The sequence below is a fragment of the Lissotriton helveticus genome, chromosome 10, assembly GCF_964261635.1.
Source record: "Lissotriton helveticus chromosome 10, aLisHel1.1, whole genome shotgun sequence".
NCBI lineage: Eukaryota > Metazoa > Chordata > Amphibia > Caudata > Salamandridae > Lissotriton > Lissotriton helveticus.
In genome coordinates, this window is record NC_136071.1 from 68,793,702 (window position 1) to 68,818,538 (window position 24,837).

The 24,837-nt window shown below is 43.8% G+C and overlaps 1 protein-coding gene across 1 annotated transcript in view; it reads right to left on the reverse strand.

Annotated features, from left to right (window-relative positions):
• LOC144785895 (metalloproteinase inhibitor 4-like) overlaps positions 1-10,796 on the reverse strand; it is a 75,540-nt gene extending 64,744 nt beyond the window's left edge. The window contains exon 1 of the mRNA XM_078664765.1: positions 10,754-10,796. The gene's annotated coding sequence lies outside the window, so the exon portion shown is untranslated. The remainder of the gene's footprint in view (positions 1-10,753) is intronic.
• Positions 10,797-24,837: the final 14,041 nt, after the last annotated feature.

Below are 24,837 nucleotides of genomic sequence, written 5' to 3' on the forward strand. Positions count from 1 at the left end.
CTGTGCATGTACACCTGTGCCATGTGGCACAGAGACATGCCCTAAGGGCATGTATGTGTGTCACATGGCACACAAGCCTGAAACAGTGGTGCAACAGGGTGTCAAAGTGACACCCTGTTTCCCTTGTCAATTCGGTAATTTTACCGATTCGGTAATTACCGAATCGGTATTTGCTATTGATTCCTATGGCCTTCAAAGCCCATAGGAATCAATGGCAAATTACCGAATCGGTAAATACCGAATCCTACCGAATCGGTAAAAATTACCGAATTTTTACCTACATCAGATTTACCGGTTCATAAATACCGAATCGGTAAAATTCGGTATTTATGAATCGGTAAATCTGATTTACCTACATCTAGCCCTTGGTTACTTGCAGATGAGGTGTTCCTTAATAACGGTGCCTATTCAATTTCTTCGGTAGAGAAGGAAAGCTGGAGCTTGCCAAATCAGTATGGAATCGACATTACTGGAAGTGTGTGCGTAGCAGCTGAAGATGTATTTTCTGCTACTCCTCTGGCTTCATTGGTATGGATTCTTCCAATGTCATCTCTCCATGAGATGCCAAAGATTTTGTTTTGTCTGGTAGGTATGGTGTTGTGTTGGAGTTCATTGCTAAGAAGGTGGAACAACAAATCTCTACTGTGATGCAGTTGGGCAGTGGTGCTAGGTGGGTTTCCTGAAGTATGTGGGTGTTCTGGCTTTGCTATCTTAAGCCTTCAGGAGTCATTGTGAAGACACTATCTTTGATATCCGCTAAGGTAGGAGATAAAGTGTCTGCACCGGATCGGGAGCCCTGATGACCTCAATAATACATGAGACAATATGATCCTAAACAATATCCCAACAACAACAAAATAATTAGAATTTCATGGAAATAAGGACTCCAGAGAGCCAGGAGTAAACTGAAAACCATGAAGGTGTATTACAATTTAAGAAAGCATTACTGAAGGAAAAAGTTAGTTAATCTCAATGCAGGCAAACTGATCATAGGGAATTACCATAAGGCACAGTCAAACGCAGCAGGAGGCCTGTTAAATTGATTAGCCTTAAAGACAATCTTCCAAAAATTCTAAGTCTAGAGTGCGAGTCATACCCACAGGGGTTCAGTCTCTGAGAGTTAGGGCAGGCAACGATTGGGTCACCCTGAAATGCACCAGTTCATATAAAGAGATACACAGCAAAAACATAATCAGCACCAAATCAGCAACATTTTTACAGAGCTGTGCAATCATAACATAGACTAAATGCAAAATCATATAGCACCATTGCCTAAATAGTAAAATGTAGAGTGTACTTTTGATATAAGGTCAACAGATGCAAAAGTGCAAACCCTGCTACATGCAAAACAATGAAAAACTGTTTCAAGAATATATTTCTGTACAACAGTAGAAGGAGCCATGAAGCAGAAAGATGTTTCCATTGTGCATATTTTGAATGCATGTGCAAAGTGAGAAATGAAATACGGAGTCACATGTTGATTTGCAGGATGGAGTCGAGGTCTAGTTCTGGCCTAATTTGGCGGGGTTGAGAAACTATTTTTCTACTGTGTGTAAACAACTCTAAGGCATACAAAAATGTTAATCAATTTAAATTTGCTTCATCAATTCAATAGTTTAGAGGATGTTCTTTCGTTTTGCTAGGTTGAGGTCTAGGATGCTGAAATCAGGATGTAGCCTCCATCCATGCAGAAAATGAGCAGTTGTGGAGTTTATGGCAAGAAATCTGACTATTCTTACCCATTTCTTAACCGAACCCAAGGCTACTGGTGATAAGGGCTCCAAAAGACCTGGAGCTATCTGGAAATTCCTGGCCTAATTCCTGGCGGTTAATTTCTGTAAGCTCTTCTTGAAGATCGGATTGTCTGCTACTCCTGGTGATCAGCATGTGCTCTGTTTTCAGGGAGTTCAACTTCATCTACATTTTATGCACTTACAAATAGTAAAATGACATAAAACTTCCTAAATCCCTACCACCGTTCATGCAGATCCATTAAACTGTGGGTAATTTATTAGTAGATTAAAATATTTTTACCCCCCTTTAACTTTGCTCTCTAATCGGATCTTCGCAAAACCTAATGTATTGTAAGCAAATTACCCCCGCTTTAAAAATGCCCTACTTTATGAAGCCGTCCATAATCTCCTTGTGTTTGCTTTGTTCGCCCTAAGTTGGCAGGGTATGCCCAGACGTGGGTCACTTGCTCACCTTGCCACTGGATTCAAGCTAGCCTGGCTGATGAGGGGTGTTACCCCAAAACTAGTCCCAGGATGCTTAATTCTGGTTCAGGGTAGACTTGGCTTGGCAGTTCGGGCTGGACTGTTCCCATGAGGTACAGGGTCAAGACTGATTTGCATATAGCTGGGCCTGAACTGATGATGGATTCAACCCAAAACTGTGAGTGGGGGTGAGTGTCTGAAAAGTTTCAGCACACCGTCCATCATCTCCTTGTGTTTGCTTTGTTGGATTGGCACACACTTTAACATACCTATAGAAAATAATCCTTTCTAGCGTTTGACAAATTGCGTGTAGCTTCATAGGGTGGTGAAAGGTATTATACAATTAGTGAGCAAAGGAACAAAAGAGTGGGAGTCTGAGCTCGAAAAGATGGTGTGGGAGTACAGGATGACATAACATGAGACTGTTGGACAAAGTACATTTTGTTTGCAGTGAGGCAGAGTACCACATTCCAAGATGAAGCATGGTTGGGTGAGGAAGAGGATGAAATGGATTGGGATGTTGATAGTGTTAGATGGTGTATTGTGACATTGAAGGGAAAGAAAAAGTTGCATTTTGAGTCTGAAAACAAAGTAAAGGAGGTACATTTGGAGGAAGGGTAATGGGTAAGAGTGAAATTGGGTAGGAAGGTGGTCAATGTGGAAAGCAGGTTTAGTGAGCCCAAAACAATTGTCAGGGTCCTGAAGACCACAGTAAAGCTTGAGGAGGGGAGTATTTAGCACATGAGCCATTTGGATATTGTCAAGCCTAATGCGGTGGAGGGTTGTCATGAGGGTGAAGGAGAGGATGAACATGGCGTAAGAAAGTATTGGTGGTTGGAAATTGCATGTGATAATGAGCAGAGGGTTGACAGCAATGTAGCAGATGAAAGGGAATCGAGTGGTGTAAGCATACAAAGAGTGGATGCCAAGTACAGGTGACCAGAAGACATGCCAGGGAACAACACCTCTTGACCTGGAGAGGGGAAGGAGAAATGTCAGATTTCACATACAATGTATAAATTCTAATGTGAAATGCGGGTGGTAAATAAAGTTTGGGAAAGTAATTAAGGGGAGGGAACATAGAACAATAAAGCCTAAGAAAATGACGTTACCTTAGTATGGTGTGATGACCTCTCCCCATCCCATTGTCCAATCACAAGTAGGACATTTACGAATATTGAAACATTGGAGGGTGGTACATACACTGAGAATAGTATAACCAAGGTAGGCTCAGTCAGTTAGATTGTCTGACTTGTCACCGACCCATCATTGCGGCAGAAGACATCCGATGCCACGGAGGTCAGAGGCGCTGCTCGAGCACTCTGACTGAAGAATCGAGAAAGGAGAGACGGAGAGAAAGAAGAGTCAGGGAGATTGCAGAGCGAGAAGAATCTGTTCATCCAGAAGGGGGAAGAATCGAGGAGAGTAGCACCAGAGAGTGGTGTAACTCTGGCGTTGCACTTAGAAGAGGGTACCTGTCCTGAACCTGTCCTGATCTGTTGGCTCTTGTCTTGACTATTCGGGAGTCCCTTTCCCAGCTCCTTGGCCAGGGGTTGGTCCTCACACCATTCTAGGTAAATATAAATCTGTGTGGTATGTCCTTTTACCGTTTTCCTTTTCCACCCTTTCCAGGTACCAAATTCATGAGATTTTACTAAGTCTTTATGTCTTAGATCTTTATTTCTCCTTGAAAAGTTGGTGTTTTGATATGTATTGGTATTTGACTCACAAAATTATTGCATAGATAACGTTTTTAAAACTCTCCCAAATCTGTGGTCATTCAAAGAAATAAAAGTAAATATCATTTATACCTATTATGCTAACAACCTTATCTATTGACCAGAGGAAATTGAGAGTTAAGGTGATACGGTGGAGAGGTGTGGCTCACTGGTTAGAGGCGGCAGACCCGGAAGCAGAGAACGGCCAGGGACCAGGGTTCAATTCCCGACGCGGCTGGGTCATGGACCAGGATCAGCGGACTCGACAAGTCTCGCCTCGGTGCCTACTCAAACCAGGGATCACACTTGGCAACTCTGGGCATTAAGCTTGCCTCATCTCTGCAACGGCCCCCCACAGACGCCGGGGATGCCTGGTTTCACCTTGGAGATACCCAGAAGGGACCATCTCACAGTGAAAGCCAGGACGGGTTCCCCAGTGGTCTTCAGCGCCGGGATGCTCACGGGCAGCTGTGCGCTTTACAAGTCCAACACATTTACATTTACATTACATTACATTTACATACGGTATTGGTAAGAAATGGTGTACAGGTATAATTCACTATAAGGTAAATAAAAGTCCTGATCACCAGCGGTGATTATCAGCTTATTGTATGCAAGTTTATGGGCCCAAGTGAGTATGTTGTTTTAGAATAACCCAAGCTGGTATTCTCGCTGCATCAAAGGGAAGGGGATGTGTAGTAATGGTAAGTTTTATTTAAGGTAGATCCTCAGGCTCAAGTATAGAGTCTAGAACTAGTGAGGTTCCAAGTATATATATGCGGTAATGGAACCTTGTGGGGAGTATGTGAGGGGTCGGTTTCCTTTGTGCTAGTTGCTGCATCCTTGTAACAATGTATCTTCAATAAACCACAATTCCACAAATTGTATTGTGTGGAGATTATACACAGCACAGAATTAAAACCTTCAAATGGAGGATTTACTCTCTCATCCCTTAGGACCTTTACCATGAGCAGAAGGTCTGTACATTACCACTGCTGAGGAAATACCTGGAAATTCACATTGATTGATGGTATGGTTCTTGTTCAGAGAGTAAAAGGAAAGGAATCAAACTATGGTGAGGTAGCTGTGTCTGTCATGTCCATGGCTTTGCGGGAAGGAAATGGAGTCAAAGAATCAATGTTGTGTTTGATATGTACAATAAGACGTCTATTATGAACAGCGAAAGGACAATCAGAAGGGAAGAACTAGGACACCAGTTACAGAGCATCTCACCTTCCCAGATTGTCAGACAGTGAAGGAAAATCCTAAGCCATGTAAGGAACAAAACAACTCTCATCACATTTCTTGTTAACGACTGGAGGAAACCAGAGTATTTCATAAAACTTGAGAACAAAACACTATTCTAGAACAGTGAAGATAAATGCTATAAAATCACATCTTAAGGGAGCCACGAAGTGCCCGATCTCAACTGTACACATGCTCCTAATTAGGGTTATGAGGCAGTAATGATAAGCTCAGATGACACCGATGTGTCTATTATGTATGTGAGATTCCATGACATAATCATGACTCAATAGTTTCTGAAATGTGGTACTAAAAAATGCATGCAAGACCTTGACATTGGGAAAATAGCTTCAACTCTTGGTGAAAATGTTAGTTGAGCTATGATAGGTCTCCATATGTTTACTGGATGTGACACAAAAAGTGCATTTAAGGGAAAAGGAAAAGTAGGTGCATTCAAAATATTGTCTGCTAACAGACATACACAGGGGGAAACAGTAATTACAATGAGGTTTTTACCATGTTATGACTTTACTATGCATTTTTTAACAAACATGTTTATACCAGGAGTAGGTTTTTAAAACGTATACCTTTACTGCACATTTAAGGTAAGTTGGAGGTGTAGGGACCCCCCCCCACAAATGCATTGGTTTTATATGTAAAAACAATGTCTGGTAATGGCATACGTTGCAAAAGCATAAGCGTTGTAAAAAAATGTGTGGTAAAAATACGTGGTTAAGGCATGCAATGTATTTCCCTGCATTGTTCCATCATACATCCATACAGACGAAACATTTTAGCAGCTCAGAGGTGTATGGCATATCCCAAAAGAACTAATGGACAAATTGGAGCAATTCTCGTGCTTACAGTGTGCACCAAAATATTTGGTTCATCACATGAATGCCTTGAGGTACCACCTATTCTGCACAAAGAAGGGTGAGATCAATAGTCATCAACTTCCACCTTGCATGGACAGTCTAAAGAAACATGCAGAACGTGCAAATTATCAAGCCGCTATGAGCAACGGTTGTCTTTGAATGACCAACAGATACCGAGACGAATTGGAAGTTGGAAAAACACGAGGGAGCAGAGAAACTGGTGGTGGACTGGATGGAGGGGCAGTCAGCACCGCAGGCTGTGTTAGATCTACTAGCTTGCAACTGTATTAGGAACTGCAAATGGCCAACAATTGTCTGCTGTCTAAATTTCTTCAAGTGCGCTGACATGTGCAGACTTTCTGCCTGTGAAAATCAAACAGACGCAGAGAATGATGACACCAATTCAGAAGAATAAGATGATGATGGCAAATGTGAATGATGAAATTGTGTTTATGTTCACTCATGACATACATTGCCTATGTAAGATGTAACAACTATTATTATTTGAAATTATTGATTTGAGGAGAGCAGTTTCAGTACGCAGCTCACCTGAAGACGTTTGGCTGCTGGGTCTCGGCTTGCCTCCGCAGACTCTCCTATAGACGGCTCCTGCTTCCTCCTGCTTCCTCGCTCCCTCGCTTCCATACTGCTGCGTGGGGTGAGGGGGCCATCCGAGGCTGCTGCGGCTCGGCTGAGGGGTCCGCCTGCGGCGATACTGGGAGAGCTGCGGCAGCGTCGGCGGAAGCCGCGAAGGACCAGTGCAGGAGCCACGAGAGGTTGAGGTGTCAGTGTGAGCCACGGGAGGTGCCCGGTGGCGGCAGGAGCCGCGGGAGGTGCCCGGTGGCAGCAGGAGCCGCGGAAGGTGCCCGGTGGTGGCAGGAGCCGCGGGAGACTCTGGGAGGCGGGAGGAGCCGCAGGAGGTGCCCGGTGGTGGCAGGAGACGCGGGAGGCGCCGGGTAGCGGGGTGAGCCGTGAAAAGGCACCCGGAGGCAGAGGCACCTGGTGGACACAGGAGCAGGAGCTGCAAGAGGCATCTTGAGGAGCCAGGAATCCAGATAGGAACCCAGGCAGCACCGTAATATCCTCCCGGAAGTGGCTCAGTGGCTCTGTGAGGTGTGATTCCGGTCCGTGTTATCTTGGTAATGCACGGATAGAGCGCTCAAGTGGTGTCTTAAGAGGCAGAGGCACGGGGCTGATTCACCTTTCATCTAAACGCCTCGCAGCTTGACAGACTTGATAGGTCCACACTGTGGAAAAAAAAAGGGAAAGGGACCCCAACACAGAAAAAAAACAGGCGAGGACACCTGATGCAGAGTAAGCTTAAACAAAACGTGAACTATCCCGCAAAGAGGAAAGGGTGATTAAGGTGAGGAGCTTCAGCAGTGAGCCCGAACCACAAACGAGGAAACATAAAACAGGAGGTATCGGCCATAGTCCTACTCCTTGCAAACCCGAAAGTCACTAAGGAGAAGCAGCTGTTGTACTGCACCGCCCGGTACCAACAAGGTTAAACGAGGTTATAACTCAGCATTAAACAGCAGCCCATACAGCAGTCCATACACAGCAGTATAATGAGATCAGGCAGGATAAGTACCCTCAACCCAACCCACGAAAAGGAAAAGGAAAAGCAAATCGGACGTAAAAAGTGTAGCCACTCTTCTGTGTAGCGCAACCAAGCCCTCGCCAAACCAAGGGGACACAATAATACCATCTATTTATTCAATCTTCGGCTCAGTGAAATCAACAGGTAAATTCACATTTCTAAAAGACCCAGTCACAGCAATTTATACAATGGCGGAAAAGATAAACGGCCTCCCAAAGCCATTGATGCCACTGACACTAAACTCACCAAAGATGGATGAGAAAATAGATAACATTATGGTCACAAGAACTGAACACCCAGCGAAGAGTCAAACACACATAACTGAAAAACAATTACAGAACAAGATTAAAACATCTGTATGCGTGGATGAAAAGCCGCTTTGTGGGGACAACAATATACAGTTAATTCAAACAGAGGCACAAGTACACACAGAACCGGGAGATCGTGGTTACACGGGCGAACAAACACAGTGTAAAAAACCATACAGTATCTCAGATAGCACATTGGACGATATGGATGTTGAGGTAATAGCTAATGCAAAACAGGCGAGAATAATGTTAATATCAACCTCGATCAGTGAATCTGTTGGGGACCTACTTGGGGAAACAAAAAACATTCTTCAGATAATCAAGATATAATATATGACACGGGTACAATAGTCAACAGCAACACAAACGGTACCTGAAAGGAAAATCCAAAAAATCATTCAACACCAAGACAACAAAGTAAGTCTCTTAGAAAAAGTGAACCTTCCTTTAATACCAACGATGTGTTTGACCCGTGGATGGAGTCTCGATCATTAGCAAATAACAAAGGAACATTGCAAGTAAAAAATGCAAAATTCTAACTCATTAAAGAAACAACGAATAAAGCCCCATTAACACCTCAATTAGAAACTCAGAAATCTATAGAAGAAAGAATGTGTACGCTAGCAAAGGTAATCGCAGGAGGAAGAAAGTTAGTCAACGGCTATGTTCAACCAAATGATAATACCCCATGCATAGATGAAGTAGAGCTTATAAGAGAAAGAAACTCTCAGAAAAACATCTCATTAAGCATCAGTACAGTACCAGCACATGGTACATTTGGAAAAACCGCAGGAGAGGCCTAGCAGGTGGATACATCCGAGGGCAAAAAGGAATCTATAATTGAAATATCAAGTTCACTGGAACAGATAGACCAAGATTACAATGAACCACACTTTAAATTAAGTAAAAACAGGAAAGTAAACCCAGAGCAGAGGGTTCACATATCAAGCTTACCGGAACAGATAGACCAAGAGTACGATGAACCATACATTAAACTAAGAAAAAAAAAGGAAAGTAAACCCAGGACAGAGGGTTCACATGGATGAGGACAACAAGGTGGAAAACAAAAAACTACAGTCACTCCGCTAAATTACAGGAACAAGTAGGAACATAATAATGTTGTACAAAACACAATAGAGGGAACGCTGGATACTGAACACAATCCAGAATCCCTTACAAATTTACATGTTGCTCTAGTCAATATATTAAAAACATCAATTAAAACCTTGAATATGCAGTCTGACAAACTGGTCATTCAAATAAATTTGATGAATATAATTGCCGAATACATTTCAGGTATAAATAACAAACTAGCCATCATGATGAACCAATTAGGATACACTCAAAATGGAAAGGAAATACAGGCATAAGCCTTCAGTTGCCCCTGTTGTCCCATAATGGAAAAATGAAGGGATTTACCAACTTTACTAACAAGCATATTACACGAATGCAAACGCGCAAACTGCTCACTTGATAATAAGGATCTGAATAGTAAAAACTGTATGCAGGGAGGACATAATCATAACCTTGCTCCACTTACTAACAAAAAAGGAGAAAATAATAAAGAGGAAAAACTGAGGGAAAAAAAATCCCAAAATGCTGTAACAAGTGAAACAGAAAAGTCTACTGAACAGCAGACAGTGTGTGGCATAGAGAAGGTGTCAAATACAGTACTAAGGGGGTCATTAGGATGGCGGACGGACCTGCGTCCGTCCACCACCCGTGAGGTAGAGGGACTGTCTGCATGGGCAGTTGCGGTCCCTCCATGCAAATTAGGTTGTGACCGCCACCCTGGCGGTCACATCCCGTATCTTTAACCTTGCGGCGGGTGCTGCTTGAAGCAGCACCCGCCGCAAGGTTAAAAATGCATGTATTGTATTTACATGCACAAAGCGGCAGGCACCGCTCTGTGCCTGCTGTTTTGTTCATGTAAATGCAGGGAGGTACCATAGGTACCCCCCATGTGCACCCCCCACACCCTGACACCCTGGGTGCCTGCAACAGGCCCCCAAACTGAAAAGACCACAAGCTTTTCCACGGCGGAAAAGCAGCCGTGGAAAAGCATGTTTCCTGCCCCATCCTAATATGGCTGGCGGTGTCTGATAGACACCGCCACCATATTAGAGCTTTTCTGCCACGGTCGGAAGGCGACCGCGGCGGAAAAGCGGCGGACGGTTTTCCCGTCCGCCGATGACCCCCCCCCCCCCGCCATCCTAATCTGGGGGGTCTTTGGAAGCACTGCTACGGTGATTCCGCATCCTCCGGGCCGACGGTGGCTTCCGCCGGCCCGGAGGATGCGGAATCACCGCAATCCTAATCGGCCCCTAAATCTGTTTCCAGAACCGTGCTTTAGTTTACAGGTCCATTGTATGGAAGCAAATCACCATAAGCATCAGCTATTGAATACAACAAACAAATCTCCACCTGTTCTAACAAAACGACAAAAAAAACGAGCCAGGAAGGCTAAAAATTGTCTACACATCAGTAAAACATCAAGTCAACATAGCGTGGTCAATTACCCAATCTTTAATCCTCAGAGCAGGTGTAGAACTTCACGGGTATTGGAGAAAGATCACAAACAAGAAGAGGAAGATGTGGCTACATTTCCAGTCTAGGTTATGAATTACCCTAAGTGGCACCCTATAATGACAAGAGCAACTCAAAAAAGCAAAAGCACAACAAGAATAACAGCATCAACAAAACAACACCCACAACCAGAAATCATCATTATAATAGTATTAACAACACAATAAAAATAACATCGATGAAACGTATAAATTCAGTTCACCTGTTTAGCTTGGCACACGTCACCCTGGATTGAGTCGATTAGGACTAGGCTGTTCTTTAATGCTGACACTCCCTATATAAGCAGTGGGGATGGTTTGACGTGTCTTGTGCTGCAGGTGGTTTGGCAGTCTGCCCAGTTGCGGGCGTGCCTATATTAACAGTCTGTGCAAAAAAAAAAATAGATAACAATGAGTTTAATGAGGCAGTGACGTGGAAAGGGAAGTTGGCAGAAGTGATGCAAAGACCTGTGAAGGAAAAGACAAGAAAAACAAACAAGAAACAATACAAAAATCTAATGAACCACATTAGAAGAATTAAAATAAAATTTTATGAAAAGGGGATGTCTAAAAGGAAAGGTAAGGAAGATGTAGAAATAGAAAAAATTGAAATCTGAAGAAAAAACACAATAATAAAAATGTATAATATAAGAAGGCAATGAACAAAATAAAGCAGACAATGAAAGTTTAGGAAAGAAAATAATCAATTGAAAAACAGTAATAATTATCACAAAATAAATTAAATAACAAAAGGTGATGAATGGAGAGAAGAATATAAACAATAAAAATAAATATAAAAATAAAAATAAAGAGAAACATAGACAGTGTAAACTACCCCGTAAATATATTGAACTACCGCTGGATAAAAAGGCATGTCTATAGAAAATAATGGAAAAATAAGGAGAAATCCAGAAGTAAAATTGCAGGATAGGTAGCTCCTGACTTTTTATAAACTTCCTTCTAGGTATCTAAGCCTACTACTGCCATTGTCGCTGTAAAACATGGTAATATCATGGGGCACTACTAAAAAACTGTAGTATTCTAATTAATAATGATAGCTTAACTTCCTTGTGCAATAACTGCTTATCACAAAAAATGTTCCCCAAAGTTTTAAGCTATCATCGTGTTTAACAAAGATGCTGCCAAAATAAAATGTCTGAAAAATAAACTACAGGCGAAAACACTGAATAAAATCCTGCCAGTTTCCCACAGCATAAAGAGTGCCAATAATGAACAGTGATACAAATAAAGACTAACTATGCATCCGTGCATTATGCACCGCCCCTGCACATCAAACAATGTGGTGGAGTGAGCATCATGTTTAACATGGCTGTCTCTTTTTTCCCATTGGCTCTATCTTCCTCTCCTTGTTTACCTTCCCCTGATCACATCTATCTTGCTCTCAAATACCTCTTGGCTCCAGCACCTCTACTCCCCTTGCAGTCTTGAGTGACATACGTGCCAAACACCAATATATCAGATTCATATTTTGGACGATGACACATCAGTAGACTGGTTGGAAAAGTATTCTTGTCCTAAAATGTTTAGGAAGTGAGTATCATTTGATGTGGGAATAAAATCCAAGTTAGATTTGTTGTATGATTGATCTGTGTAAAGTCGACCTTTTTACAGCCAATATTTTAGAATTTATATTTTTTGAAAAGGAATGCAATGGAACTTATCCCTATGACTTAATCAGTTGTGTTCACCCCTCTGAGCAACCATTCCTTTCGTATTCACCCCTCATTGAATAAAGCCCACCATTCCTTCCTCAATCAAACACTCAACACAACCAACAGTCCCAAGTGAAAGCTCTCATCAGAAAGCATACTATACATCATCATCTGCAGTGATCCCATTAGCTAAGCTCTGCCATAATTCCCTGATCAAGCCCTCATGGCAACATTTGACACTTTTACTGTAAAAGCCATCTGTGTTAGACCTGGCATCCTTGACGTGGTTTTCCAGTCTTTTTGCCTCTGTCTCCTGTATTTTTGCTGTGCTGAATTTTGTTTTTGCTCGTCTAGATGCTTTGGGCACTTTGCCACTGCTGAACAGTGCAAAGGTCCAAGTGACCCCTCTGTAATTGGTGAATATGGATTGCTGTTTCCATGATTGGCTTGTTTGACTTACTACTAAGTCCCTAGTACAGTGCACTGTCTGTGCCTAGCGCCTGTAAGTCAAATGCTGCTAGTGGGCCTCCTTAAACAACTACAAAGGAGCCAATACTGCAACTTCTATTTAAAGAAAATTATGTGGAGGGGAATGACGGAATGCACTAGGGGAATCCGTGTGACGGGCGGACGGGTCGGGCAACGCTTACCTGTTGTAATCCTAATTGGTGGCGAAGCTGCAGGGAGGCCAGGAGATAATCGAGGACCTGTTAAAAGAGGAGACTTATGTTGAAGCGTTTCAACTTGAATTCTGTCATTCCCCTCCACATAATGACAACTTACACAGTTCCTTTCCTCCCCTTACAGATTCGATCAACACATCCAAAGAAATCATGTAAGTTGAGTTTGGTTGCCTGATGAGTCTTGTTGTGAGTTACACCTTGAATTTATTACAGTTCATACAGGTTGAGTGACTGGACATTTTTGTTAATCTGTTTTTTAGAGTGTCAGCGCCCGGTATCTTTCTCAGTAGTGCACACTCATACCAAAGGTAAGAGGCTCTTTTCAAGGTGGCAGCTAGTCCCTCCCTGCAATCTCCCACATTTAGTGACCCCGATCTCATTTCTCTTTCCTACAGTTATGAGGTCCTGATGAGAACCCCCCCCCACCTGTTAGGGGTTCAAAACGCGTAGAGCGCCTATCGACACCATAAGACTGCAATTCTCTAAATAGCTCATCTCTTTGGTGTTCTCTTCAAACAATTATTGTGACATTCAAAATTGTAAATATTGATTCGTGTATGGTATGTGTGAGAGTGTGAGATTTGAATGTGAATGTAGATCAACCACATATGAATGTTCTGTTTCCCCACTAATGTGCACTTTTATGCAAATGTCATTTTTATGAAAATTGTAATTTGTATTGTTCATCTTTGATAATTGTTGTGAACTTTTTGGTGAACTTTAACCAACGAATAGTTTGTAAATTTCAATTAATAATAAAAGTGATTTATTCTGACAATTTGTCCAAACTCGCACTTAGTTTAACTCTTCGCGCGCAGAAATTCAAGTTTTTCTTTAAATAGAAGTTTCAGTATTGGCTCCTTTGTAGTTGTTTAGTGATAGAGAGGCTTGGCCTTACTGGGGGAAGCCCACACCCATTGTTGTTTTCTCACTAGTGGGCCTCCAGCACTGATTGTGCCACAAATAGAAGCAGCCTTTCAAAGGGGTCTCGGACCTGCCACTGCAGTGTCTACTGCTATGTTGGCCTGGCAAGTACACCCACTGGCCATGACCTAATCTTCCCTTTTATTACATGTGAGTCACCCCTTAGGTAGGCCCAATGTACTCCTGTGGGTAGGGTGCAGTGTATGTGAAAGGTAGGACATGTCCTGATAGTGAAATACAGTGTATTATGTTTTTCACTATTGAAAGTCACTCTGTCCCATGGGATAGAATGGGAGTGTATTTATAACATCTTATAAGTATAACTTTCCATTGGAAGAAGATAGAAAGATGAAATTTAGTATGCCTGAAAAATGCACCTTTTCGAAAAGATGATTTTTATATTGTGTGTTTGAAAATAACACTTTTAGAAAGTGGGTATTTTCTTGCTTAGCCATCCTGTGTGCCTCTGCTGATTTGTGGGTTGGTTGTCTGGCTTTGGAGTGACAGGGGCTGGGGATGTGCATTCACTGTAGATAGCCACTGGGGGGGGGGCTTGAGGTGTGTCCTGCCTTTCCTGGATGAGTCAAGGCTGGACTAAATAGACACGGTCTGCATTTAGAGTAGGGAGAGGAAATTTCCTTGCACCTGAATAGACCTGGTCTGCCTTACACAATGCTGTCTCCACCTCCTGCTGGGAAGCTGGTCCAGAGAGGACAGAACTGGTTTTGACTGAGCACAGAGCCTCTCTGCCACCAGAGAACAAAGAGAAATGGAATGTAAATATTGGGGACCAGACCCCAAAATGTTAGAACACTTCTGGACTCAAGAGGAACCTCTGCCAAATAAATAGAAGAGCTGGGACAACTAAAGGAGAAGTACTGCCCCTTTGCGGTGTGCTGTCTGGGGTTGGCCTGAAGTGGATGTTTCTGCCAAGAAGAGGATAGATACTTTGCTGTGTATCCTGCTTGAAGAAGATATCCAAGGGCTTAAAGTAGAGCTTGCCTCCAGGCCTGAAGTCTCAGGGACACAAAGACTTCACCACCAGCTCCCCTGAACTTCCTTGCTGGGAGTTCTGACCTGCCAAGAGATGCCTGTTCCTGTGTTGGGCCTCTGGAGGCTGATCCTGCTGCTGGGGGCTGGAAAAGAGATACGACTAAAGAAGCATGATGCATCCGCACCCGTTTCCGAAGCATCGGCACTGTGCCTCTGAAGAAAACTGAGGATGTACCTAGTCGCGCCTGGAGAAATCGATGCACACGACTCCCATGCACCAATCTGTGCAGTCCAAGATCACCACACTGATTCCAACGCAAGCCCTGCTGTGCGAATGCAAGAACTGACGCATTATGGGACCACAGCTGTAGAGATCACTGTAGCGTCATTGCCACATCAAGAACTGTCACATCCTTGAACCCCCATGCATCGACCCAGGGCGCCAAGTCTACAACAATGCTGGGGCTGCAGTAAGAAACCGACGCATCACAGTTATGGTGTCCATTTGTAGTGTTTTCCCTGTATAACTGTATGTGTGCACACATGCTTTACACACTGCCTCTGAGTTAAGCCTGTCTGCTTGCGCCAGCCTACCAAGGGAGTTACCAGGGGTTATTTTAGATGTGCATCTCCCTTACCCTGACGTGGAAGGAGGGCCCCTACTTGGACAAAGTTGCACCCATTGCCAACTATAGACCCCCTATTCTAACAATCTATGATTCTTCCCACAGTACCACCTAAATACCTCTCCTCCAAGCTATGTCTCGAGCTCTGGGCTACTCCTGCCATTGACAAAGTGAAGCCAATCTTGCACATCTGCCTCTGCCGATGGAGAAAATAGTGGTGTACGGATATTCTAGCCTCGAGCCATCTCCATGTCATTGCTCTCTCTCCTCTGCTCTCAAATTTGCCGGGTTCATCATACTTCCAGTCGCTCATTTACTTCCTTTAAAGCCATCCTTGGCCTCTCTGCAATACCACAGAAACCTTCTACACCTATTGGTTCCACTTCCATGACTGACAACTACACTGCTTCATTTGTTTCAGGAAAGATCCATAAATTCAGGATATTTCTATTAACCACACACTGAAATTTCTTCTGAACACTATCTCTCCTATCCCCATTCTCCTTCTCTCGTTACCTGCTGAATTTATTTATTGTTCTCCAAAACTGCCCACCATATGCCCAATATGCACTTTCATTTTGCACAAGTATTCAGTGATTCCAAGTGCCTGCTTAACTTTCATTGGAGCATGTGTACATTTACACCATCACTATTCTTAGCTGCCCGCATAGATTTAAATAGAGCATGTTTAAATTTATATAGTATCTGTTAGACCTGTCTGCCTTTGGGTAGTCCCTCCTATTAATTATTTATTTTGTCCCCTTTTTGCCCCTCATTCCCTTTCTATCTTTTTGTGTCCACTGGACTATTTTTATGGAGTTGGCCTGGGGGATAGATGCTCTTTGGCCCTCATAGTTTTTCACCTCAGGCCTAGGTGCCTTTTCTGACTGGGATTCACCCAAATCAACAAAATGGTGGATATTAACTGCCACAACTGTCAACTCTGGAACTGGGCCCATAGGATAGAATAGGCAGCTTCCAGAACCTTCTGGCTGGTTCTGGACCTTAGGAGCTAAGGGTATAAATAGGACACCTGTAGGGCGACCATTTTGTCATTCAGAGAGAGTCAGCTGGAGTACAGGCTGTAGCATAAAGCGGGGGTAGGATATCCAGAGGGTTGACTTCCTATTTAAAGGTTGCTTCCTTACTGCTTCACCACCCTTCTACCCTTGTAGCTTCTGACCTGGCCCTGCCTCGGTGGGATCCTGATGACCCTGGACACCTGACCCAACCAAAACCTAGCATAAGGATAGGAGTGGTCGAGGGAGACTGATCCGGAAGATAGATCTGTCCGTTGTCCAGTGAGGGAGTCTTGATAGAGACTTTGAGAGTAATTATTTGGAAAGAAGAAAGGACCGAAGCTGAGAAGCCTAGTTCTTTACCCTTTCCTTGGGTACACTGCTTCAAACCAAGGCCCTACTTGTGCCACCGGCATACTACTAACCCCCCCCCTTTCCGTACCTGCGGTAGAGACTGCCAAGCTGAGAGTAGCGGTTCACCCGGGAGTGGAGGCTGGGGCGGTACCAGCGGGTAGTGTGGCCGTGAGGTGGGGAGTGGCCATCAAGCTGCCTAGGCCGGTGAAAGAAGTGTAGAGACACTATGAGGTAAAAGTGTGTCCCAAGCTGCGCAGGCTCGGCGGAGCGAAGGCTCGTCCCAGAAGAGGGGCGGAGCGACGACAGGAGATCTGCCGGAACTGAACAGGCTCAGTCCTAGAGCCACTAGTCTTCGGCGCCTGGTGCCACTGACCCCTGGCGCTTGCCCTGAAGTGCCGCTTCCCTCAGTGAGGCGGAAGCAGCGCGCGGTGAGGAAGCGAGTGTGGCGCGAACGCCGAATCTCCTCAGTCCGTGAAGCCTTCCCACAGCGCCGGCTCGGTGCCCGAGTGGCTGGTTCTGTGGGCGAGGTTTGGCTGAGGACTGACAGGAACCTACAGGTACCGTTGGTACTCCACAGCAGTTCGAGACTTTGGCCCCAGTGGCCTAACACCTGAAGTAAGGAGTGAGCTGGGGGTTTATAAGAGCGGGGATCTACCGAGCTGGGGTCCCAAAAGGGTAGTCCCTTTCCTATTTCCTGACTGGAGGAGTGTATAATTAATTCGGGAAACCCTTGAGACTCTTGCAAGTGCCTTGGTACCCTAAGTACATGAAGGTTTTGAACGACTGAGTTGGTGCTTAAAACTTTCATTCTAGGGGTGGAGGAGGAAGACTTCGAGAGAGTCGCTCTGATCAATAACTGTTGATCCTTTGTGCAGCCGGAGCGTTATCTTTAAACCCTGCTCTAGGAATCCAGAGAATGCTTGAACTCTTATAGCGGACTAACTCTATTCCTTGAGAGCCCTTGCACTTGCCCTTATTTATATTGACCGAAAAGTAATTGATTGTATCTAACTTTGAGTAGGGTGTTGTTCCGATATTTGATGTGAAATGTATCCGTTTGAACTAATGATCTAAAGCAAAAGCAGAGTATATTATTTTTATAAACCAGTCCATATTTTTCCACAAAAAGCTTGGTGTAGTGTCATTTTTTGTGTGGAAGTGCATTAAGTTACTGCATGGTGGTGCGCAACCTTTACACTTGTGCTTCTGGAAATTGACTGTCTTACCCGAGGCCAGGCTACCCTACGTGACTTGGCAAAACTAGGTCCAACAGTATCCTTAGCTGAATGCTTAGATTTAATTAGCTCATTTAAATTAGCACCATCACTCAGTAATCCTTCCTGCATGCTTATATTTAATAAAAACATTTTAAATGTGTAGTGTCACTCAGTGTTCCTGCCAGCGTGCTTTGATATTATGATAGCATTTTAAATTTGAACCATCAATCAGTATTCCAACCTGTGTGCTTAGATTTAATAACAGTATTTATTAATTTGCACTGTCAGCATTCCTAGCTGCGTGCTTATATTTAATAAGAGCATGTTTAAATTTGCATTGTTGCTCAGTAATGTTAACTGCGTTTTTGGACTTCGCCCGTTGCCTCTATCAGCTATAATATTGGTTTATCGATTACCCTGGATTCCTGTAATTATAAAGTTTCCTGCAAACATATGGAAACTGCAACACAAATGGTCAATGTACTCTAACGCCACGTCCGTGAAGCTTTAAAAAGGATCGGGCAGGGTGTGCTACAAACTCATTAAATAAACTTTGGAACCAGGAACTGAGCAGCATTTCTGCACTAAGAAATCAAATATTGACATAGCTACTTGGCCAGGGATTCAAATGGGAAGATGGCAAACAGAAACCAGGATGTTTTGCAAGTCTTCAAAACTGTTGGTTTTTATAAACTCTTCTTTTCTTTAAGTACCCTACTAGTCTCCTTCCTCTCCCTTTCCACTGATCCTTAAGTCCCTCTCATGAACCCTTGTATATTGTATTTTAACATAAAGGGCCTCATTAGGATGGCGGGCGGACTTTGCCCGCCCGCCATCTCCGTGGTAATATGGACCGCTCTCAATAAGGTCCAGTCAACAGCCTCAATAAGGTCCAGTCAACAGTATTAGGATGCGCCCGCCACAGTGGCGGGCGCATCCTACATTCATGCCATTGTGGCGGGCGGTGCACTCAGCACCGCCCGCCACAATGGCAAGAAAGCATGCTGTGCAATTCCATGCACAGCATGGCAGGCACCGTGCGGTGCCTGCCATGCTGTGCATGGAACTGCTGGAGGGTACCATGTACCATAGGTACCCCCCATGTGCACCCCCCCAAACCCCCCCGGAGTCCCTGGCGGCCCGCAACGGACCCCCGCGGAGATTCTCCGCATGCCTTTCCGTGGCGGCATTGCTGCCACGGAAAGGCATTCAGAGAAGCCCATCCTAATATGGCTGGCGGTGTCTGATAGACACCGCCACCATATTATTCCTTTTCTGCCCCGGCCGCAAGGCGATCGGGGCAGAAAAGCGTCAGACGGTCTTTCCATCTGCCGAGGTCCCCCCCCGCCATCCTAATATGACGGGGGGTCTTTAGTGCAACGATGTGGGGCGGATTCCGCCCGACATCATAATGGGCCCCCTAATGTCAGTGTGATTTTGGCAAATCTGAAACTCACTACCAACCCCCACCCCCTCCCCTCAATTTCACTGACCAAACAACACCCCTGCGTGGCCTGCATGTACAGTGGTGCCCAGGTATCGACTGAAAAACTGGCAATCTTCAGACAAACCAACAAACATTAGCACTAAAGGCAATGAACAATATGCAGCCTACTAAAATAATCTTTTCATCAGTGGCAGCGCCTTTTGCAGCTTCTGTAATAAGTTATTGTCTAAGACAGGGGTGTCCAACCTTTTCTTTAATGAGAACTGCTTATTTTCAATGAAAATCATCCTGCTAGTAATATTATGAGAGTTGTAAAAGTGACATCAGCCAGAATTGCATAAGTGGCCACAAGTTTTACCAGCAGTATTCCAGACCTGCTGACCCACACGCGCCACCGCGTGTCACACCATTTCGTCTCCCTTCACAGCCGATATCACACAATGGCAGGGAAAACAAGCTGAAAACCACTGTAAATAGTGGGTTTTTAGCTCGTTTTCGGAAGCAGTAAGTAGCCGATGCCCATTAAGAGGTGTGAAAACAACCTAGGACATCAGCAACAGCATCAATGACCCTTTGTTTTTTTTGGGGGGGCGGTGCGTGGGAGCTTAGTGAGGGGCAGAGTGCCTCTTAGAAAGCTCTCAGCACCAGGACCCGCACCCTTCTAGGCCCGACCCCTCCCCACATGGTGGCATCAATTTGTAAGTTGGCAGCAGTGAAGTAAAAATGCTTTGTCAATGTGGCATGCCTCTACAGGGCAAGACATATGAGCCATATTTACAATATTCCTGGCACCAAGTATATTAAATTGGCAATAGGTCTGCCCAAGACCAGATGATTTTTCATTCATTTCATGTCATTCAAATTCCAGCTTTAAATATGTTTTGGAAATTCAACCTTTTTTCTCCAAACATCAGCTTATGAGTTCTAAGTAAGTAAGTAATTTTATTTCGTATAGTTACTTAAAACCATTGCAATACAAAAAAAAAAAATAGGTTAAGAACAAAGAATAATTAAAGTACAGTTCTAATAAAAGAGAATAAAACATTCACATTTCCTTGGTTCGAATGTGCACGCAGCAACTTCGTAAGCAGTGTTTTCTTTTTTTTTTTTTAAAGTTCAACTTTATGATTCTAAAATGTTTCTACTTTCCTGATGTCATCATAGGCGCTTTGAGTCAATATTGTCATTCGACAGAGTGATATTAGATCAATAGTGCAGGGACCATTATAGATTAATTTCAGGCATCTTTTTTTCCACCGCCATCATAAATTTTATGAAGCTACAGCTCAGGCGAGAGTCATGGGAAGAAAAGCAAGCCAGAACTGCCTTCCTTCGTGTGAGGATTCCTTGCAGATTGAAGTGGTGTTTCAACAAGTATTTCCGTTCATCGTGTAATTTCTCGCAAGAGCATATCAAATGCAGCATGTCCTCTTGCCCCAAGCCACATAGTCGACAAAGGGGATCAGCTTTTATTTTAATCCAGCGTGGGAGATTTTGAGTGCAGGGTAGCAGGCCCAGCCTGTGCTTTAAGAAGCGCATTTTGACGAATTTGGAGTATCCCTCGCCAAAGTAGCTCTGTGGTGCCGTAGTAGTATACGAGTTTAGGGTCATCCAGCCATGCGTTCTTTTGGAGAGGGCTGCCTTATCTTGGACCCATGATAGCTGTTTGATCGATTTCTTGACCAATTTTTTAAAAGCTATATGATTTACTGGGGTATCCCAGAGCTGCTCCAGTCCCGTGTTCGTCCGGCTGTCCAGTAGGAACTTGGCTGCTGCAGAGGACGGATGTTGTACTAACTCACTCCACAAATGTTCATTTAATGTTCCCTGTTTTGATTTCCACACTTTGTCCCAGGCTATCATGTAGGCTCCCGGCCTTGCTTGGAGCTGTTCCTCGATGCCAAATTCTAGCCTGATTTGAGCTGGTGAGGTTTGTTTGGGCAGGCTGAAGATGATTCTTTAAGCAGCTGTTATTGTATTATCAAGGATCTTGGCATCCCTTCCTCTAAGTGCCTCACTCCCATAGGTAATTGTTGGGAGAAGTTTAGCGCAAATTACTTGCGTCAAGGGCAGAAGAGAGGGGCCAGAAAGTTTGTGATTTAGAGACTTCAGCGAAATTGCCAAAGATAACCCTTTCCCTCGTATGCTCGTTCTCTGGGCGGAGAACTGCCCACCGTTGTCGATCTTCACTCCTAAGTACTTATATATTAGGGTATCTTCAATTCTTGTCTTATTCCAGTACCATGATGTTGGTTTCCTTTTTTTCCTGCTGATGGTCATTGTCTGTGTTTTCTCGAGGTTTATTGTAAGCTCATTTTTATCTGAGTAGCTTATGAGTTCTGAAAATGCACATGTTGCCTCGAATAAACACTTTTCATTTTTTTGAGTGCATATATTAATTCAGCTTAACAAAAGCTTCTAATTTAGAATGCTGGACTTCTCACAGGAGAGCTACTTACAGCTGGCTGGTGAGCTACCAGTAGCTCGCGAGCTACTAGTTGGAGAACCCATGTCTAAAATAACCAGTGTGTAACTCGGTGAGGAGAAAATGGGAGGGCCACTTATCCTCCTTAGAACACTGAAGACTTCCCATTGGCCATGTTTTCTTTTACATACATTTACATGACTTTGGAAATCAGTGCTGTATGTCCAACCACCTATTAGTAAATTGTAGAGGGACAATTCTCAGGACATCGACCGCAGAGAGGCAGAGGTAGGGATCAGTATCAATATTATCAAGCGCCACAGCCTTTTTTAGCGAGGGGCTGGAATCAGAGAAGGGCCCGATTTACGAGACAAGACAGGAGAGGGTACCAGCAGATGGACCCACAACCTCCACAAATGTACATGAGGACTTAAAATCAACAATACTGGAGATCCTGAATAGTAGGTCTATGCCTAGAACCATACCGATTTTAACTTGTCTAAATATAGCCTCAGCCAGGATGAGGCAGCAGTAGTTAGCAAAGGATTGTCCTTTGTGCCAAGTACTTACTGTGATAGGTTTAAATTCAATCAAGATATTTGTGCTTTCTTCAGAAAGATACATTTGAAGAATTTTTTTTCTCAAAGTGAGGCACAAAATGAAGAGGGCAACCTCTCAGGGTGTACACCTAAATCAACATTCACACCGACTCTTGAGATGGTAGGTCCAGAGATGGCAAATCTGTATTGAAAAATTACGAAATACACATATAGTAGCAGACCTAATCTGTCACAATCTGAGAAAGCTGCACTATTGAGAATTCAGAATATGCCCAACCTCACGATAAAAACCTGTGAAAAAGGAGGAGGAATTGTCCTCTTGGACACTCAAGAATATGATGAAATATTTTTCAAATGCTGGCAGTACCAGACCACTACAGACCCATAAGATTAGTGGCTATAACTAAATTGAACGATCAGATAGGTACCATCACAACAAAAGCTTTTGAAGACAACATCATCTGTGCTAAAGAGTGCCAGTTTTTAAACAAAACTAACTCAGTCATGCCGGCCATGTATGGAGTACCAAAAGCGCACAATCGACCCGCCACTGCGTCCCATAGTATCATCTATAAATTCTTGTAGAGAACCCCTGTCTAAGTACAGTGATACATTTTTATGTCCTCTAACTACCAAGTACCAGTCATATATTAAAGATGCTGTTCACAGTATTTGGAAATTAGATCATGCACCATATAATCCCGAATGTGAGATCTTGTTGACATTATATATTGAGGCGTTATATACTAACATACCTCAACAACAGGCCATATAGGCAGTAGCAACCCTCCTATGTAGGACACCAGGAAACAGAACAGATCAATTTATCATAGAATGCTTGGAAGTTGTATTGAGAAATAACTACTTTGACGATAACGGCAAATTGTACCAACGAATCAAGGGGACCAGTATGGGCGCATTTTGTGCCCCAAGTGTGGCTAATATATACATGGGCGAATATGAACTGAAGCACATTTTTAACGAGGTGGCCCCATTCTAGGAGAATGTCAAAAGGTGGCACAGGTTTTGTGACAATATTTTTTTCATTTGGCGAGGAGATAAAACAACCCTGGCAGTTTTCATCGCATGGCTCAATGCCAGTGATGAAAATTTTAGGTTTACAGATCATCACAGCACCAAGTCATTAGAGTTCTTAGATTTTGTGGCCAAGCTGGTAAAATCCAGGTGAATTTTTTCTGAAAACCCACGGCAAAAAACACGATTTTAACACATGCCAGTTATCATGCAATCTGCCAGAAAGACTCTATTCCATTTGAGGAATTTTTTATTATTCAGACATAAAAGACTACGACAAACATGGGAAAGAGTTGACAAAAAGACTCTTACAGAGAGGATACCCAAAACGCCTGATTAGGACAGCTTAGAAAAGGGCACGCTACTACGATCGCTATGCCTTGCTGTCAGGAAATACTTTCCCCAAAAATGTAAATCTAGTTTGTGTAATAAATCACTCATCCTTGAATTTCAAAGTCAAGAACGTGTTGGATAACTACTGGCACATATTAAATATCGGTGACGATCAAGAAGCACTACAAAAACCCATTGAAGCCTATCGTATAAATCGGAATCTTAAAGACAAATTGGTGCATACGAGGGACAGACAGATCCCTCATGAGAGACAAACAACCATTACAGGTCACCCCATCAAGGGGAACCACAGAAGTGGAACACGCCTGGCATGTGAAACGGCTGTGGTCATCGAATACTGGGAATACGGAGGAAAGACAGGCAAATTAAGAGACTTTACCAATTGTAGGAGTTCCAATTGAGTTTATATTGTCCTCTGTCCTTGCAATAAGGTCCATGTGGCTGAAACAAGTCACGAGTTTAGAACTATGGGGCCGATTATGATGGCGGACGGACCTGAGTCCGTCCGCCACCATATAGTAGGAGGGAACCTCCGCATGGCCTGCGGAGTTCCCTCCTGTGCAATTAGGATGTGACCGCCACCCTGGCGGTCACATCCTCTATTTTTACCATTGCGGTGGGTGCGGCTTCAAGCTGCATCCGCCGCAATGGTAAAAATGCATACATTGCATTTGTATGCAGAAAGCGGCAGGCACTGTGCGGTGCCTGCCGATTTCTGCATACAAATGCAGGGGGGTACCATAAGTCAAGTCATGTTTGAATTTATATAGCGCACTACATACCCAGAGGGTCTCAAGGCGCTTGAGGAAGGGGGGGAGGTTTACTTATCGAATATCCAGGTTTTAAGCTGTTTTCTGAAGGCTAGGTGGTTTTGAGTAAGGCGGAGGTGGATGGGAAGGGAATTCCAGGTCTTGGCCGCTAAGTAGGAGAAGGATCTTCCCCCCATGGTGGCTCTGTGGATGCGCGGAACAGCGGCGAGGGCTTGGTTGGACGTACGC